Raw genomic sequence first — 18514 nt, 5'->3', positions numbered from 1 at the left:
TGTGTAATGAGCAGAAGGCCTCATGAAAAGGCAGGAACCTTAGTCAGGGCGTCCAGGTGTCCCAGTTGCCTTGCTTGGCAGAAGCTTCAGAGTACTGGTGAAAAGAACACTGCTCTCAATTCTTTGCTTGTGGATATTTGAAACAGGTTATTTTTCTGTTCATTAGATCCTCTAACAAATCTGATGGTCGATGGACGCCACAACCCTCATTCAATAGCCAAGGGTCGTTCCAACATCCAGCCTCCCCGGACTTTGGTTTCCACAGCATTAATAAGGTCCCACTAACCCTGTCATCTGCTGCAACAGACAACCAGGAGCCTTACAGCACTGTCCAATGCCTCTCTGTCTACAGCCGCACCAGGGGGCTTTCCTGGAGTGAAGACACGAGGTCCCAGATGAAGAAGAACAGGCTTGTTTCATCTTTCTTTTCATCACCATATTCTGACCCTCTTTTTTATAGTTATGTCTACGGAGCTGTGTGAGGGCTAGTAGTTTTTGTGGGGACAATTGTTATTTATACTATTTTGGGGTGTGTATGATTTTTGGGTTACACTATATTCAATTGTTTGTGGGAGGTGAAGTGATTGAAAAAAGGCAAATTGGACATTTTATACTGAACACCCCCCACGGCATCTGAGGGTTTAGATGTCTGCAATTGGCATTAGCACAGATCGTGGACATTAGCCCCAGCTGTCTGCTGTGTGAAAGCACCATCTTTAACAGACCCGACATCCACCGTACTTTTACAGTAGATGTTGGAAAGGTGTTAAAATGGGATTTTCCAGGGCTACAAAATTGATGGCCCATCCTATCAGATTTTTGGGTGTCTTGCTCTTCACACCCCCATCGATCATATAATTGAAGGGGTCATTGATGAATGCTGCATCCCCATCATTGCTGACCAGGCACAGTACTGTAATGGTCGCTGTGATCATTTTTGCACTTTGTTGGTAAAATGGTAATCTGTGTTACTTACAGGTTTATTGTACAATAATCACCTATAGTAACACTTTCTTCCTTTTTCTGCAGACTGTTTCACCTTGGGAACATCGCTCATTTCCCCTCTCAGATTGAGACCATCGCGTTCTCCAGAGTTCGCCAGTAACTGTACCGAACAGAAACAGGAATAAGCTTGATGTACTGTGTAACGCAGGGAGCAAGTCTGGCCTCCAGGCTGAGGGCATGGACTCTGGCATGTCAGCAGAAAACCTTGTCATCACCTCGTCACGATTTCGTGCCCATAGCGGTGAGAAAATCGCAAGCCTGGAATATTTTCCCACTAGGCCAGTGAACAAGAGATGAGAGCGCCTCCTCTTTGTAAGACGTGTACAACCAGAGAATGCAAATCCCATGTACTTTATTTCAGTATCAAGTGCTTGGCTGACTTGCCGGCCCAGGCAGAAAAGTATGAGCCACCAGTAATTGGTCGGGAGTCCTGGGCTCAGCAGCACACTGAAGTAAAAGGCCTATGATGAGGTTATAGCAGAGAGCAAGGGACACAGGCTGAACCTCATGCCATTTAACGTAGGCAGTGGGAAAGTTTCCAGATGTGGACAACGCCAATATCCTGCAGCTTCATGAGGTGCTAAAGGCAGGGTAGGTACATGGAGCAGGCTGAGGTAGGCAGAGGAGAGGGGGAGGATTTATAGGCATTTCTGAATGGGGGCAAGAATCGGGTCTAGACCCTTAACCGCCACAAGCAGCGCTCTTCAGCTACAGACGGTAAGATGCTCTTCGGGTGTCAGTTTCCGTCACTAGTTCTTAGTTTCTGTTCTTCATCACTGTGTAACCTTACAGCAGGAGAAGCCGGTTCTCCACATGTCTGGCGGCACATCCACAGGACACAGAGCCGTGAGCGGCCACAGCCTCGACAAGGAGAGAAAATAATGAAGCAGCAAAGCGACCGGACTGAGATTCCTCTCCCTTTCCCTGGGAACAAAATTGTGTAATTGATTGAATGAGTGGGAAGAATTGCCTCCTGTCTGAGAATAGCCGGGTGTATATGGAGGTAGATTAAAAATAATAAATTCTAAATCATATTGGACCAGTTTTCCCCTGTCTCACTTTTTGTTTAGGGTTTTTTAATCATTACCTTACTCCAGCATTAACAGGGTTTTCCAGTTACAAGTTGTTCCCAGTCTGTAGATTAAGGGATGTGTTGGTCAGTGATGGTCCCACCGCTGGGACTCCCACCGATTTTGAACTCGGTGGGTGTCTTATAGTTCCATAGCTTGAATGGAGCGGCAGTGCACCTGTTTGACCATCAATCAATTCTTGAGCATTAGTGTCCCGGTGGTCGGGCTTCCATCAATGTGACAATTCTTTATTTTTTCAGAAACAGAAAAATCCTGCACATGCAATACAGATAAAACTTTTGATTGTGATTCTTTTAAAAATTCCATGAGCTGATCAGAGCGCTTAGGGGTCAGCAATCTTCGGCACTCCAGCTTTTGTGAAACTACTAATCCCAGCATGCTCTATTCATTTCTAGGAGTTCTGAGAAGGGAATAGGAAGTATGATTGCTGGTAGCTGTAGTTTCACAACAGCTGGAATGTTGAAGGTTGCCCACCCCTGTTCTAGTGGTCCTAACTGAGGTTGTTGGTGATTAGAATATCTTTCCAGAGGATGTGTATGGTGTGGTTTGCCAAGACATATTGTCCTGACCAGGAAGAAGGTCCAATCTGCTGATTTTTATAATGGTTTGAGTGTGCGTGTGGGGATGTATCGGGAAAGTAGCTCAGAGATGTAGGGAGGGGACAGGTTATGGACGGCCTTGTATGCGTTTGTCAGTACTTTGAAGTGGATTCGTTGGGCAATGGGGAGCCAGTAAAGGGATTGGCAGAGGGGAGAGGCAGAGGAGTAATAAGGTGAGAGGTGGATTAGTCGGGCAGCAGAGTTGAGGATAGATTGGAGGGGTGCGAGGGTGCTAGATGGAAGGCCACAGAGGAGAATGTTGCAGTAGTCTAGGCGGGAGATAATGAGGGCATGTACGAGCATTTTCACAGATTCGAAGTTAAGGAAAGCACGGATGCGGGAGATGTTTTTGAGTTGGAGGCGGCAGGTGGTGGAAAGGGCTTGGATGTGCGGTCGGAAGGAAAGGGCAGAAACTAAGGTCACTCCAATGCAGCGGGCTTTGTTGACTGGGGATAATGTGCAGCCATTGATCGTGATAGATAGGTCTGTTGGGGGGGGTTGAACAAGATGGGGGAAAGATTATGAATTCTGTCTTATCCATGTTAAGTTTAAGAAAGCGAGAGGCGAAGAAGGATGATATAGAAGATAGACATTGTGGGATTCTTGATAGTAAGGTGGTGATGTCTGGATCAGAGAGGTAGATTTGTGTGTCATCAGCATAGGAGTGATACTGAAAGCCATGGGACTCTATGAGCTGTCCCAGGCCAAAAGTGTAGATTGAGAAGAGCAGGGGTCCTAGGACAGAGCCTTGCGCGACACCAACAGAGAGGGCATGAGACGAGGAGGTGGTGCGGGAGTGGGAGACGCTAAACGTCCGGTCTGTGAGGTATGATGTGATCCAGGAGAGAGCCAGGTCAGTGATGCCAAGAGATGAGAGAGTTTGCAACAGAAGGGAGTGGTCAACCATGTCGAAGGCAGAGGACAGGTCAAGGAGAAGGAGGACAGAGTATTGTTTCTTGGTTTTGGCTGTCAGTAGGTCATTAGTGACTTTGGTAAGGGCAGTCTCGGTCGAGTGGTGGGTTCGGAAGCCAGATTGTAGGCGGTCAAAGAGGGAGCAGGAGGAGAGGTGGGAGGACAGTTCTGAATGGACATGTTGTTCAAGTAGCTATGAGGCATACGGAAGAAGTGATATGGGGCGATAACTGGACAAGGAAGATGGGTCAAGTGAAGGCTTTTTGAGGATGGGTGTAATGGTAGCATGTTTAAAAGCAGAGGGGAATACACCAGAGTTTTATTTATGACAGATATAAAATCAATTGATTATGCACAGAAACTAAATCAAGAAAATTACAGGTACGAGCCCTTGCTCTGGCCAAAATGATGACCAATCTCGGATTGTATAAGTAGTATTGCAATAAAACTTATCGCTTGATATAAAACTAGGGAATATAAAGATTCCCAACAGAAAAGCTCTCTTGGTATCAATATTAGATATTGTATTCAATGATATGCATTTTCACTGAATGCCGCCGATACTGATGTAGTACTCACACTATATGTCCGCAATAAGCGGGATTTGGCTAAGTATCAAGCCAATTCATTTATATTAATACTACATTAAAAAAAATATACGTTACCCAAGTGTCAAGTGATGTGCACATTCTCGGGAAGTCAGCTCTCAAGAGTTTTTCTGATAATCCAAATACTTCTCCAGACATCTCCCTTTCTTTGTTTTCCCTTTTTGTGGTTCTTTTTTTTTAACACCCCTATGTGGTTTCTTAACCAAAACTTATCAGATGAGCACACCTTCCTAGTTTGGAACTTTCCAATCATTGTCGGATAGGCGTGTACATTGATAACGGGCGTGATGTCATAACACTACCCAGAATGCACTTTTGCTACTGGTGTAATGTTACCTATTCATACCTAGGTGGCACTGTTGTATAAGTCATAAGCATCATGCCCTAAAAAGTTAAATATGCAAGTCTGACTTCATCTCCACTACACACACCTGACATCTGGAAGTTTAAATCGAAGCTAACAGATTTATTTTGAAACTTCTTACCAATTAGAGACAGACTTTTAGATGCCATATGAATGTTTCTCACATTGTTAACTTATAAAACCGATAATAATATGAATTAACCTTGTTTTCTCACAGAGATACCCGTGCCTCATCTTCTACACCAATGGTTAATTGGTTGTTAGTAAAATACCACATCTTTACAGACCCTCATTAACAAAGTCCATACTGAAACAGTTTTGATCATACTCTAGGAATATATACGGTCCCCACTAGTAACTGACCCCCTCCAATACTGACCCCTGTGGTACCCTACTAGTAACTGTGACATTTCCAATACTGACCCCTGTGGTAACCCACTAGTAGCTGTGACATTTCTAATACTGACCCCTGTGGTACCCCACTAGTAACTGTGATCCCCTCCAATCCTGACCCCCGTGGTACCCTACTAGTACCTGACCCCCTCCAATACTGACCCCTGTGGTAACCCACTAGTAACTGTGACCCCCTCCAATATTGACCCCTGTGGTAACCCACTAGTAGCGGTGACCCCCTCCAATACTAACCCTAGTGGTACTCCACTAGTAGCTGTGGCCTTTCCAATACTGACCCCTGTGGTATGCCACTAGTAACTGTGATCCTTTCCAATACTGACCCCTGTGATACCCCACTAGTAGTGGTGATCCACTCCAATACTGACCCCTGTGGTAACCCACTAGTAGCAGTGACCCCCTCCAATATTGACCCCTGTGGTAACCCACTAGTAGCAGTGACCCCCTCTAATACTGACCCTAGTGGTACTCCACTAGTAGCTGTGACCCCCTCCAATACTGACCCCTGTGGTACCCCACTAGAAGCTGTGACCTTTCCAATCATGACCCCTGTGGAATCCCACTAGTAATTGCGATCCTTTCCAATACTGACCCCTGTGGTACCCCACTAGTAACTGTGACCTTTCCAATACTGACCCCTGTGGTACCCCACTAGTAACTGTGACCTTTCCAATACTGACCCCAGTGGTACCCCGCTAGTAACTGTGACCTTTTCAATACTGACCCCTATGGTACCCCACTAGTGCCCCAATCTGAGTGTGTACCAATAATACCCAGTTTCTACCACTAAGGCTACATGCACACAAATGTTGTTTCTGTGTCCATTCAGTTTTTTATGCGGATAGGATGTGGACCCATTAATTTCAATAGGTCCGCAAAAAATGCGGACAGCACACCGTGTGCTGTCCGCATCAGTATGTCCGTTCCGTAGCCCCACAAAAAAAATAGAACATGTCCTATTCTTGTCCGTTTTAGGCATTGATACAATGGATCTGCAAAAAAAAAAAGGATGGCATACAGATGTCATCCTTTTTTTTGGGGCGGATCCTCAATTTGCGGACCGCAAAACACATACGGTCGTGTGCATGTATCATAAGCCAGTTATTTACCCACATACAGCCAAGTCGAAGCATTCTCACTAGAGATGAGCAAATTTCATGTTATGAAATTCGTTCACGCTTCGTTTGGTGGTAAAAGAAGAATTGCAATATGAATTTGTTACCACGGACCATAACGCAATTTTATTACTGAATGCATAACGCAATGTCTTTAGAGGCAGGAGAGGACTCCTCTGTAGAGTTGAGCGGACACCTGGATGTTCGGGTTCAGCAGGTTCGGCCGAACTTGAAAAATAAATTCGGGTTCGGGACCTGAACTTGAGCCCGAACCCGAACCCCATTGAAGTCAATGGGAACCCGAACTTTTGAGCACTAAAATGGCTGTAAAAATGTCATGAAAAGAGCTAGAGGGCTGCAAAAGGCAGCAAAATGTGCTTAAGAGCATGGAAAATGCTCTACAAACAAATGTGGATAGGGAAATTAATTAAAAAAACATAAAATACCTTTAAAAAAAATTTAGGAATGATGTAGGAGGAAGAGGTTGAGGAGGCGGTGAATGGGTGGATGTGGCTGTGTAGGCTCACATGGCGTTCTAGGTGGAAGCGGCGGCGAAGGAGGAATAGGTAGCCAACACAGATTTGTGTTATTTTGCATTTTTACATAGGGGTATCCCCCAAAATATTGGAACATATACCGTATTTATCGGCGTATAACACGCACAGGCGTATAACACGCACCTTCATTTTAAGAGGGAAATTTCAGGAAAAAAAGGGTAGCTCAGAACTTTTTTTTATTAATATTAATACCACTTATAAGGTAAATAATGTAAAAGGATGACACTTATGGGGCTCTGTGGATGACACTTATGTCATCCACAGATCCCCATAAGTGTCATCTACAGATCCCCCATCAGATGGATAAGTGTGGAGAGAGGAGGCGGGAACACTCATGGCGGGGCCCGGTGCAGTGACTCTATTCTAATACACCGGGCCCCGCAACTGTTAAACATTCAATCTGACTCTATATCTAATTGTACGGTACTTACTGTAGTACCGGAGGTATAACATTAAGACGGCGCAGACCGGCATCTCCCTCGGTCATGCGCCGCCTGTCTCAGCTCCCTCCTGATGCGCCGCCTGCCCCAGCTCCCTCCTCATGCGCCGCCTGCCTGCTTATCTCACTTTATGAATGAACAGGCAAGCGGCGCATGACAGAGTGAGCTGGGGCAGGCGCCGCATGACAGAGGGAGCTGGGACAGGCGGCGCATGAGGAGGGAGCTGCGGCAGGCGCTGCGCCGTCTTAATGTTATACATTCGGTATGTAAAAACATGGCTTCTTAACATTATATCGGCGTATAACACGCATACATCATTTGCCCCCTATTTTCAGGGGGAAAAAGTGCGTGTTATACGCCGATAAATACGGTAATTTAAAAAAAAGGAATAAGTGCACTTGACTTGAGTACAAGAATGTATGTTTGATGGTGGTATAAATGTCTATTCTGCACAAGGTACAGACAAGTCTTTTGGGACCCAGGCCTGGTTCATTTTAATGAACGTGAGCTTGTCCACGTTGGCTGTGGACAGGCGGCTGCGTCTGTCTGTAATGGCGCCTCCTGACGTGCTAAATACACGTTCAGAGAGTACACTGGCTGCAGGGCAGGCCAGCACCTCCAAGGCATACAGGGCAAGCTCTGGCCATGTGGACAATTTGGAGACCCAGAAGTTGAATGGGGCAGAACCATCAGTCAGTACGTGTAGTCATGTGCACAGGTACTGTTCCACCATGTTGTTCAAATGCTGCCTCCTGCTAACACGCTCCATATCAGCAGTTGGGGCCGGTTGTTGCAGAGAGGTGACAAAGCTTTTCCACATGTCGGCCATGCTAACCCTGCCTTCCGAGGTGCTGGCGCTGACACAGCTGCGTTGGCGACCTCTTCCTCCTCACCTGCCTTCGCCTTGTGCTTCCACTTGTCCCCCGGCATCAGTCGGGAATGCTCTCAGGAGCGTGTCTACCAGCGTGCGCCTGTAGTCGCGCATCTTCCGATCACGCTCCAGTGAGGGAATTTAGGACGGCACATTGTCTTTGTAACTGGGATCCAGCAGGGTGGCCACCCAGTAGTCAGCACACGTTAAAATGTGGGCAACTCTGCAGTCGTTGCCCAGGCACTGCAGCATGTAGTCACTCATGTGTGCCAGGCTGCCAAAAGGAAAGGACAAGCTGTCCTCTGTGGGAGGCATATCGTCTGCGTCCTTCGTATCCCCTCAGCCACGCACCAGTGATGGCCCCGAGCTGCATTGGATACCACCCCGCTGTGAACATGCTTCATCCCCATCCTCCTCCTCCTCCTCCTCCTCATCCTCCTCCTCCTCCAGTAGTGGGCCCTGGCTGGCCAAATTTGTCTCCACTGAATAGATCTCCATGAACCTGGTAGAGATCCCTTGAAGACTCAATCTTTCTGCCCAATTTCATTGCTTGACCACGATTATAAACTTTAGGTGAAAACATTAGCGAATCGTTTCCAGCTAATACTTCCCCGTTTTCTCTGCAATGCTCAGATAGGCCTTACTTAGGGCAGAAGCAACTTTTCAACTCTTAGACTGGCCGTCGAGTCCACAGTACTGGCCCAAAACCCAGCGCAACCACCTACTATGCTAATGGGTTCTTGATGCTTAGAAGACCTTTAGAAATGCAGTGTGGCCTTTTTTTACATACAAATAGGGGTCAGTTAGCACATCCCAATGCCATGGCTGCACACACGAAGAAAAAAAGGCAATGCAACAGCACTCTTCAAATACAATTAAAGTGCAATAATGCCATAGTTATAGAAAATATTCAGGTGGTTTGTTTATCTTGTAAATTAAAGATTCTTGCCAAATATAATTTGTACAAAATTATTTGGGCCGGTCTGCCAAACATCAAGGCGATCTCTATAAGACAGGAATCTAACACTAAATACTACCTGTTATAGTACCATACTGGCCGCCATAAAGTACATGCATGCTGGGTCTATACTCCCATGCATGTTGGTACCTGCATTCCCTGGATTTAATGGAGGCCATTTTGGTACAAAAAATGTCAAAAGGCAGAGTGGAGCCAGCATGCACGTGGAACCTGCATTCCCTGAATTTTAAGGTGGACCATATGCCACTACACCAGGTAGTATTTAGTCTTAGGTTCCCATCTTATAGAGATCGCCTTGACACCGGCAGATGGGCCCAAATCATTTTGTACAAAATGTATTTGCCAAGAATCAGAAATTTACTAAATAAGCATAGCATTAGCACCAGAACAGTACCAGATTGCCCCCTGAAGCCTATTTGCCATCAACACTGGAGCCAGAGGTCCTCCTCTGCTCCAGCAGGATCATCTGGGCAGAAGGAGCCACAGCCTTAGGCAGGTAGGAAACCTGCACTATCGTATCACAGCTGCAGTATAGAGAGTGGCTGCCTTAGCTTCAGCATCAGAGGTCCTGTGATGCTATTCCTTTTTCCCCTTTCCTTTCCCAGGTTAATCAAAATTAGCTGAGCCATGTTTTATTAATGTTCAAACAATTTACCCAAGGAACAAACTCGAGCTCCTTGTGCTTCCCTCACTTGTGTCTACGGGACTCTTGTAAGGAGAGCCCTGTTGTCCGAGTCCTTTCCGATTAATGCCGCGCAGCGGGCGGTGATTAGAACAGAGTGCCGGCTGAAATAATTCAGCAGGCACCCTGTGACAATGCCGAAAGGGGTCCTGTGACCTCCCCGTATTGGTGATCGCTGCAAACCGCAGGTCAATTCAGACCTGCGGTTTGCAGCGTTTACTGGTCATTCCAGCGGCGATTGTGGAAGCCATCGGGTCCCCGTGCTGCTGTAATGGGGACCCGACGGCATGGAAGGCAGCGCGATGCCTTCCTTAGGCATCATGGCTGCCTTCCGGTGGAGAATGCAGAAGTATTGGAATGAATTGTAAAGGAGATCAGAATACAGAAGTATTGGAATGCATTGTAAAGGGGATCAGACGCCAGAAGTTGAAGTCCCAGAGTGGCACAAAAAAATAAAGTGAAAAAAAGTTAAATAAATACATTTTTCCCCAAAAAATTCAAAGTTTCAAGTAAATAAAAAAAGGGTCCTTTTCCCAAAATAATGTAAAAAAAAATATTTGTAAAAAAAATAGGGAAAAAAAGAAAAGTAGACATATTTTTTATTTTTTTAAAAATACATTTCTTTATTAATTTTCTCAGAGGGAAGACAATATACAAATGTAAAAAAAAAAGGAAGAGCATATTGTATATACATGTTACATCTCAAAATGTATCATCACAATAATATACATAATGCTAGGACACTAACATGGAGCATTGGCCTACTAGGCCAGCAAGCATGTGGAGGAGAAGAAGAAGACGTAGCATGGATACTAGTCTCCCTCCTTCCATCTAGAACAAACCCCAACCAACCCCCACCCCCACCCCCCCAGGCCAGGCCACGGTTGACGCAGGGGCGGTGGGCGACTCCCACCGTCGTTCCAGATTGTTTCATCCTATCTTATAGTACCCTATAATTCATACCTTAACCGCCGTATATACGTGAGTGATTCCGCCCGGGGATGCCTTATCAGTTCCACTCCAGCCAAGTACCCTCCCATTGTGTCTGATGCTTCTCCCCTTTACATTTAATATACTTAAATTCTTTTACTCTGTGCATTAATCTTTCCCACTCTGATCTGGTTGGGGCCTTGTCCATCACCCAGTTTTTAAGAATTAGTACCTTAGCCAATAAAAGCCCCTTCAGCCAGCGAGTCTTTTCACCTTTTGATATTTTGTGTTTGAACTCCGGAGAGAATATCCCAAGTATGGCTAATTCAATCGTTGGGGAAGGGCTATTCTCAGTCCTTGACCCCATAGCCTGAAATATACTTTGCCAAAAATTATTAATAGCCAGGCAGCTCCATAACATATGGACGTATCCGCCTTCGGGGCAGAGGAATTTCAGACAGCGAAATTCTTTTTCTTTGTTCCTGTACATTTTGGAGAGGAGTCCCGGAGTGAGATATAGCCGGTGTACGATTTTGAATTGTGTCAACCGGTATTGGCGCGAAAGGGAAGCCTTCTTGATGTTTTTATATACTTCCCGCCACTGGAGTGAGTTACCTAACCCTAAATCCGCTTCCCATTTACCAACACTTTTAAATTTAATAACTGTGCTTAAATCCTTTTGTAGTCTAGTATAGATTTGTGAAACCCTAATTTTTTTCCTGTAGAAAGTGTACCAGAAAACTAACAGTGGCGACGTGACTAACTTTTATTCCGCATATGTGCGAGTGCATGCTTAATTTGGGCATATGTATAATGGTTTAACGCCGTAATTGGTGTCTCGTGAAATATTTCCCCTATGGGTTTTAATTTACCGGCAGTACAAATATGTGACAGCATCGTGATCCCCCTCCGAGTCCAGTAATTGTTATAATTTAGGGCTAAAAATTCTTTTAAAAAAAAATTAGCCCATAACGGGGTGAACTCCAGGGCATATGCAACCTTCAAAATGGATTTTATCTTATCTTTCTGCAACATTGTACTTATAGGACAAGTATATTCACTGCGCCCTAAAAGTCCAGCCTCTACTATACTAAATATGTTCTGTATAGGACACATCTGTTGTTTAGTAAGGTAAGATAGCAATAAGCCATCCGCAGCATTAATGCACCATTGCAGTTGAGAACAGAAATAGTATTCCTGAAAATATGGAAAGCCAAGGCCACCATCAATTTTAGCTAACCAAAGATTTTGCTACTTGATACGGACCCTTTTCCTGCCCCAATCCAGTTAAAAAAGTTATCCTTGATCCAAATGGGGCAGCCAATCAGTGCGATTCTATTAATCTGCGAAAGGGGAAGTTTCTGCCAAACCCTGACCTTCTCCTTTACTTTATTTATCAAAGGGATTATGTTTAGTTTATTGTAGTCCCTTAATGAGCTACCAATCTTTATCCCTAAGTACTCCAAGTGGTCCAGTGGTGCTATTACTTTTACTTTGACATCTGTTTGTAGGGGGGCGCGATTCAGAGGAAAGAGGACAGATTTGGACCAGTTTATCTCACACCCGGCCACCCGGCCGAACTCGTCTATTGTTTGCATAACGCGTGGAACATTTCTCCATCCGTCATTTAAATAAATCAGTATATCATCCGCATATAAGCTAATCTTATCCCCCGCCCCCCTTCCTCCGAATCCCACGATTTCCTCATCGGCTCTGATCCTGCAAGCGAGGGGTTCCATGAAAATTGCAAAAAGTAATGGAGAGAGCGGGCAGTGCTGCCGAGTACCACGCTGCAGGCAGATAGCAGGGGAGATCACCCCGTTGATGTTAACTCTAGCCACTGGACCATTATATAACATTCTGACCCATTTAATAAAACTTTTCCCCAGATTTATCTTATGCATGGTCTGCATTAGAAAGGACCACTCCACCCTGTCAAAAGTCTTAGCGGCGTCCAAGAACAGGATGGAGCGATCCCCCCCCCCCTCTTTTCTGTATATTCAGGAAGGTCCTGTGTATATACGTCTGAATCTGTCGCCCGGGAATAAACCCCGTCTGGTCTGTATGTACTAGCCCCTTTATTACCTTTTTTAGTCTGTTTGCGAGTACGTTGGCGACTATATTGTAGTCTGAGTTGAGTAATGATATGGGTCAGTAGGCCTCTACTTTATTACCATCCTTTCCTTTCTTCAAGATCAATGTGATAATTGCCTCCATTATTGATGGGGGCAATTTCCCTGTAATGCAAGAATTCCAGATACGACCCCTGAATTCCAGATACGACCTCCTGCAACTCACCCAAAAGAATTGGGGAATTCAGGAGTGCCAAGTCCGCTCCGCAAGTGCAGGAATTCTGGTTTGCTGCGAAAAGTCCTCTATGAGTGCCTCGTTGTCATCTATCTCACAGCGATATAGGTTATTAAAGTATTTTAGAAATTCCCCCTCAATTTCCGCTGCTTTATCCAACTTACGGCCATCACTTGTTTGGATTTGTCTAATTTTTTGGCAGGCCCTTTGATTAGATATTATAGAAGCTAAAAGTTTACCTTGCTTTCCCGCCTCACAAAAGTGGTCATATCCTTGAAAGAACAGTTTGTTCTGTGCCTTTTTCATCAGGTAGTTTGTATACTTATCCTTGTCCTGTACAATAGATAGCCAGTGTACATTCAAGCTGAAGGGTCTAACACTGGTATGTTGTCCCCCTATCTTAACGGCTAGTAAAATCGGTGAGTGATCTGAAATTCCGTGGATCTCATATTTCATTTTCAGAATTAGGGCGATCATCTCACTGTTTGCTAGGGCAATATCAATTCTGGACATGGCATTGTATGTCTTGCTAAAGCATGAAAAAGCCTGTCTATTGCCTTACAACGCCCACCAGATATCCATTAGCCCTGTTTCTTCACAGAACCCTCAGAATAATTTGTGTTTTCCCTGGTTGTATTTTGCAACATTAGATATTCTGTCCAGTTCGGGGTCTAGCACACAGTTAAAATCCCGGATACTAAAACCGGACCCCGCTCTCTGCTATATACGAATGTGGCCAGTTGCTTCAGGACTGTCATGGCGAATGGGGGGGGATGTACAAAAAGGCCAAAATACAATTTCGGCCATTCCATCAGCCATAGAGAAAGATGAATCTCCCGTCTTTGTCAATCCAATGTTCCAAGGGAACATAGTCGACATTTTTGTGAACATATACACTGACCTCACGGGAGTATGATGAAAAGCTGGAGTGGAACTGATACCCCGCCCATTTCTTTGTTAGATATTTGGGGATCTTTGGTGATGCATGTGTTTCCAGCAATGCTATTATTGCGGGAAGATGTCGAGAGATCAAGTCAAAGACTATAATCCGTTTTGTTCTGTCCCCGAGCCCTCGTACATTCCATGTTAGAACTTTATCATTCATTGCTCGACACCCAACCCATCCCACCCCCCACCGCACCCCCCCTCCCCGAACCTCACCCCCCATTGCCCAAACTGGTTCACTGGTGAGAATCACCCTGTCAACCTCTTATATTACGCCCCACCCGCTAATAGGCCATCCACCCCCTACCTCCACCACCCAACCGCCGTCCCCCCGACCTGATTCAAAATCCTATTTCTGTTTCTCCACGGAGTCCAACCATTCAAGAGCGTCTACAGCTTTAACGAAAAACAAGACAGTATCCCTATATACCACTCTTAGTTTAGCAGGCTACATCATAGAATATTTAATGTTGGCCTCCTGCAGTCTTTTCTTTATATCATAGTACTCCCTACGCTTGTTTTGAGTGTCTTTAGAGAAGTCGGTTATATCTGTATCATATTCCCATTATATTCAATCTCCTGCAGTTCCCTCTTGCGCCGGAGCACCCAATCTCTATCGCTTGAACATAATATTTTAATCGAAAAGGGGCGAGGAGGACTGCCGGCTGGAGGCTTTTTGAAAGGGATTCTGTGGGCTCGCTCCACGCAAAACATGGCTGAGTCCCATCTAGATCCCAATACCTGTGTTAGCCATTTTTGTAAAAATCCAGTAGGGCTGTCCCCCTCCACTCCTTCGGGGAAACCCACCATTCTCAGGTTGTTCCTGCGCGCTCTGTCCTCCAAGTCTGTCAGCTTCATATTGACCCGCTTATTTTCCTTATCTAAGTCGTCTATCGTCTTGCCCATATGTCTCTGTTCTGTTTTTACCTCCACCAATCCAGTTTCAACATGTTTAATATTCGTCCTGATTTTGTTCATATCATCTCTGATTAAGGTGATATCCGTCTGTAACGTCTTCACAGTAGTGGCAATGATTGTCACTGATTGGTTAGTGGTCTGGACTACCCCCAATATGGCCAACAACTTACTATCTATGGTATCTAACCGGTCTATGTCGAGTTCCCTCAACTTGGGACTTGGCTGCTCCGCCTGCAGCGGCGGGTCCACTACACCCTCTGCTGACTCTATAGTTTTTTTTTCCCCCTCTGGGCTTTGATATTGGTGATTTCAGATATTTTTCCATTCTGGCTTGTGGGCTGCTTCCAACCCCAGCTTTGGGTGATCCAGTGCCCACAGATTTCCTGCTATATTTTGGCGGCATATTGTTAGCTACTCTCTTATCCTAACATCTGATGATGTCTCAAAATCCCAAGATTAGTGGGGGCCACAAGATATCCCCAGAATATACTACCTCTCAATTAGTGATTCTGTTCGGCGCAGCCAAAGATTTTCAAGAAGAAACAAAAAAAAAAAGAGAGAGAGGAAAGGAAAGGAAAAAAAAGACAGCTTCTACATATATAATCACCAGAAAATTGCCCTAAATGTCTGACAATGCGCATCAACGCATACACACCCACCATACATCAAATTCTGCAATCAGCAGTACCCCCCCCCCCAAACCCGCAGTTCTACGGACACATAAAACCTACGGACCACCGTCCCACCACCCCCATTCATGCGCCCAATACTGCAAAGCAATATGTTGAAAATAAGACAATATATGGGGGGAGGTATTCTTATATATAGATTTCGACAATATATGGGAGCAGGTATTCACACATGTATCCAACTGAGGCGATTCATGCCTGAGTTTGTATGTATTCCAACAAATTCCAGTAGGTTAGTATGTTAATTGGGTTATATATGTCCGCTGCGTAGCATACGGTGCCCACAGATAGCCACTTCTGCGCACGTTCCAATTATGTGTTTGTAATAGTGGATTAGTTTCTGCACTCAGTCCAGGAGGTCAGTATGTATATGAAGGACAGGCGAGGGAATAGGGGAGACCCCCACAGCGCAGCACCTCGCGCACAGTTGGACCGGGGCCCCAAACATTAATACTGCAGCAAATAATCCGTCCAACAGTATTACAGGTATTGTTGTGTCGCCATATCTGACGAGATGCGAAATACACAATGTTTCCGGGTTAGCTGATATGTTATCTATGGCCCGCAAAGGACCATGCGACCTATTCCAATATGCTGACCCACATAAGGTAAGGTTATGTAGCTATAAGTTAGTGAGTTATGCGTGTTAATAGCACCTGTAGGCTAGCACACTCTCACCAATCTTCAGCCTACCGGCCAGAAACAGACAGCATCGATCTGCAGGCAATGCGGCCCCAACGTGTCCACGTTTGTCGTACAGCGACTTCACCCGGTACGATGATACAGGAGCGCAACATCCACCTGAGAGGTCGAAGTTTTTTTGGTGACCGCAAAGACCTATGCGGTCCCGGTTCCCCAACGATGGGACCCGTGCACTTCATCTTCCGACACAGCTCACTCAGTCCTGCTGCTACAGCACTGCTCGGTCTCCTCGTAGCGCTCTCCTAGGCCCCCGTCAATAGCCGCGCGACTGTCGGTCCCACGGCATATCGTATTCATGGTTTATTCGTGGTTTACAGGCCAGCCGGACGCTGAGGGTGAGGGACGTGGTGGTCGAGTAAGGGGGTAGACATATTAATGTATTGCCGCATCCGTATCGACCGGCTCTATAAACATATCACATGACCTAACCCCTCAGATGAACACCGTCAAAAAAGTTAAATAAAAACTGTGCTAAATAAAAAAAAATTTAATTGCCTTACATCACTAAAAGTGTGACACCAAGCGATCAAAAAGGCATAAGCCCCCCAAAATAGTGCCAATCTAACCGCCACCTCATCCCGCAAAAAATGAGCCCCCACCTAAGACAATCTCCTCAAAAATAAAAAAAGTTATGGCTCTCAGACTAAAACATGATTTTTTTGGTTTCAAAAATGCTTTTTTATGTTAAACGTAAATAAAATTAAGAAAACAAGATATATTAGGTATCGCCGCATCTGTAATAACCATCTCTATAAAAATATCACATGACCTAACCCCTCAGGTGAACACTGTTAAAGGCGTATGCACCCTAAATTGTACCAATCTAACCGTCATCTCATCCTGCAAATAATGAGCCCCTACCTAAGACAATCACCCAAAAAAAAATAAAAAAATCATGGCTCTCAGACTATGGAGACACTAAAATGATTTTTTTTGTTTCAAAAATGATATAATTATATTATGTATCCCTGCGTCAGCAGGAACCTGCTATATAAAAATAGCACATGATCTAACCTGTTAGATGAACGTTGTAAATAAAATAAAATAAACAAACAGTGCCAAAACAGCTATTTTTTGGCAAATTTTCCATTTTAAACCATTCCAGTAACAAAGCAAGGGTTAACAGCCAAACAAAACTCAATATTTATTGCCCTAATTCTGTAGTTTACAGAAACACCCCCTATGTAGCCTGAAACTGCTGTACGGGCACACGGCAGGGCGCAGAAGGAAAGGAACGCCATATGGTTTTTGAAAGGCAGTTTTTGCTGGACAGTTTTTCTGACACCATGTCCCATTTGAAGCCCCCCCTGATGCACCCCTAGAGTAGAAACTCCCAAAAAGTTACCCTATTTAAGAAACTACACCCCTCAACGTACTGTATTCAAAACTGATTTTATAAACTTTGTTAACCCTTTAGGTGTTCCACAAGAGTTAATGGCAAATAGAGATGAACGTTCAGAATTTCAATATTTTGTTACTTTGCCTCACAAAAAGTGTAATATAGAGCAACAAAAAATCATATGTACCCTAAAATAGTACCAACAAAACTGGCACCTTTCCAAAATGGGGTCACTTTTTGGAGTTTCTACTCTAGGGGTGCATCAGGGGGGCTTCAAATGGGACATGGTGTCAGAAAACCAGTCCAGCAAAATCTGCCTTCCAAAAACCATATGGCGTTAATTTCCTTCTGCACCCTGCCGTGTGCCCGTACAGCAGTTTATAACCACGTATGGGGTGTTTCTGTAAACTAGAGAATCAGGGCAATAAATATTAAGTTTTGTTTGGCTGTTAAAAAAATTATGAAATTGTAAATTCTGACAAAAAAGGGAAATTCTGAAATTTCATCTCCATTTTCCATTAATTCTTGTGGAACAGCTAAAGGGTTAACAACGTTTGTAAAATCAATTTTTAATACCTTAATGGGTGAAGTTTCTAAAAAGGGGTCATTTTTGGGTGGTTTCTATTATGTAAGCCTCACAAATTGACTTCAGACCTGAACTGCTCCTTAAAAAGTGGGTTTTGGAAATTCCCAGAAAATGTTTAAAATTTGCTTCTAAACTTCTAAGCCTGCTAACGTCCCCAATAAATAAAATGTAATTTACAAAATGATCCAAACATGAAGTAGACATATGAGGAATGTAAAGTAATAACTATTTTTGAAGGTATTATCTATTATAAAAATTGAGAAATTGAAAATTGATACTACAGATTTTAGCGTGCTCACATTTTATTATACATAAATATATCTGTTTATCCCTAATTGAGTAATTGAGGTGAAATTGCAGCCTAATACTACAGATTTTTGGGTGCTCATGTTCTGATATATAAGTACATCTATTCATTCTTGTTTCAGGGGTAAAATTGTGGCCTGACACTACTGCTCTTTTAA

This window comes from Bufo gargarizans, chromosome 2 (assembly GCF_014858855.1).
Source record: "Bufo gargarizans isolate SCDJY-AF-19 chromosome 2, ASM1485885v1, whole genome shotgun sequence".
NCBI classification, from domain to species: Eukaryota; Metazoa; Chordata; class Amphibia; order Anura; family Bufonidae; genus Bufo; species Bufo gargarizans.
This window is presented reverse-complemented; position numbering follows the sequence as displayed.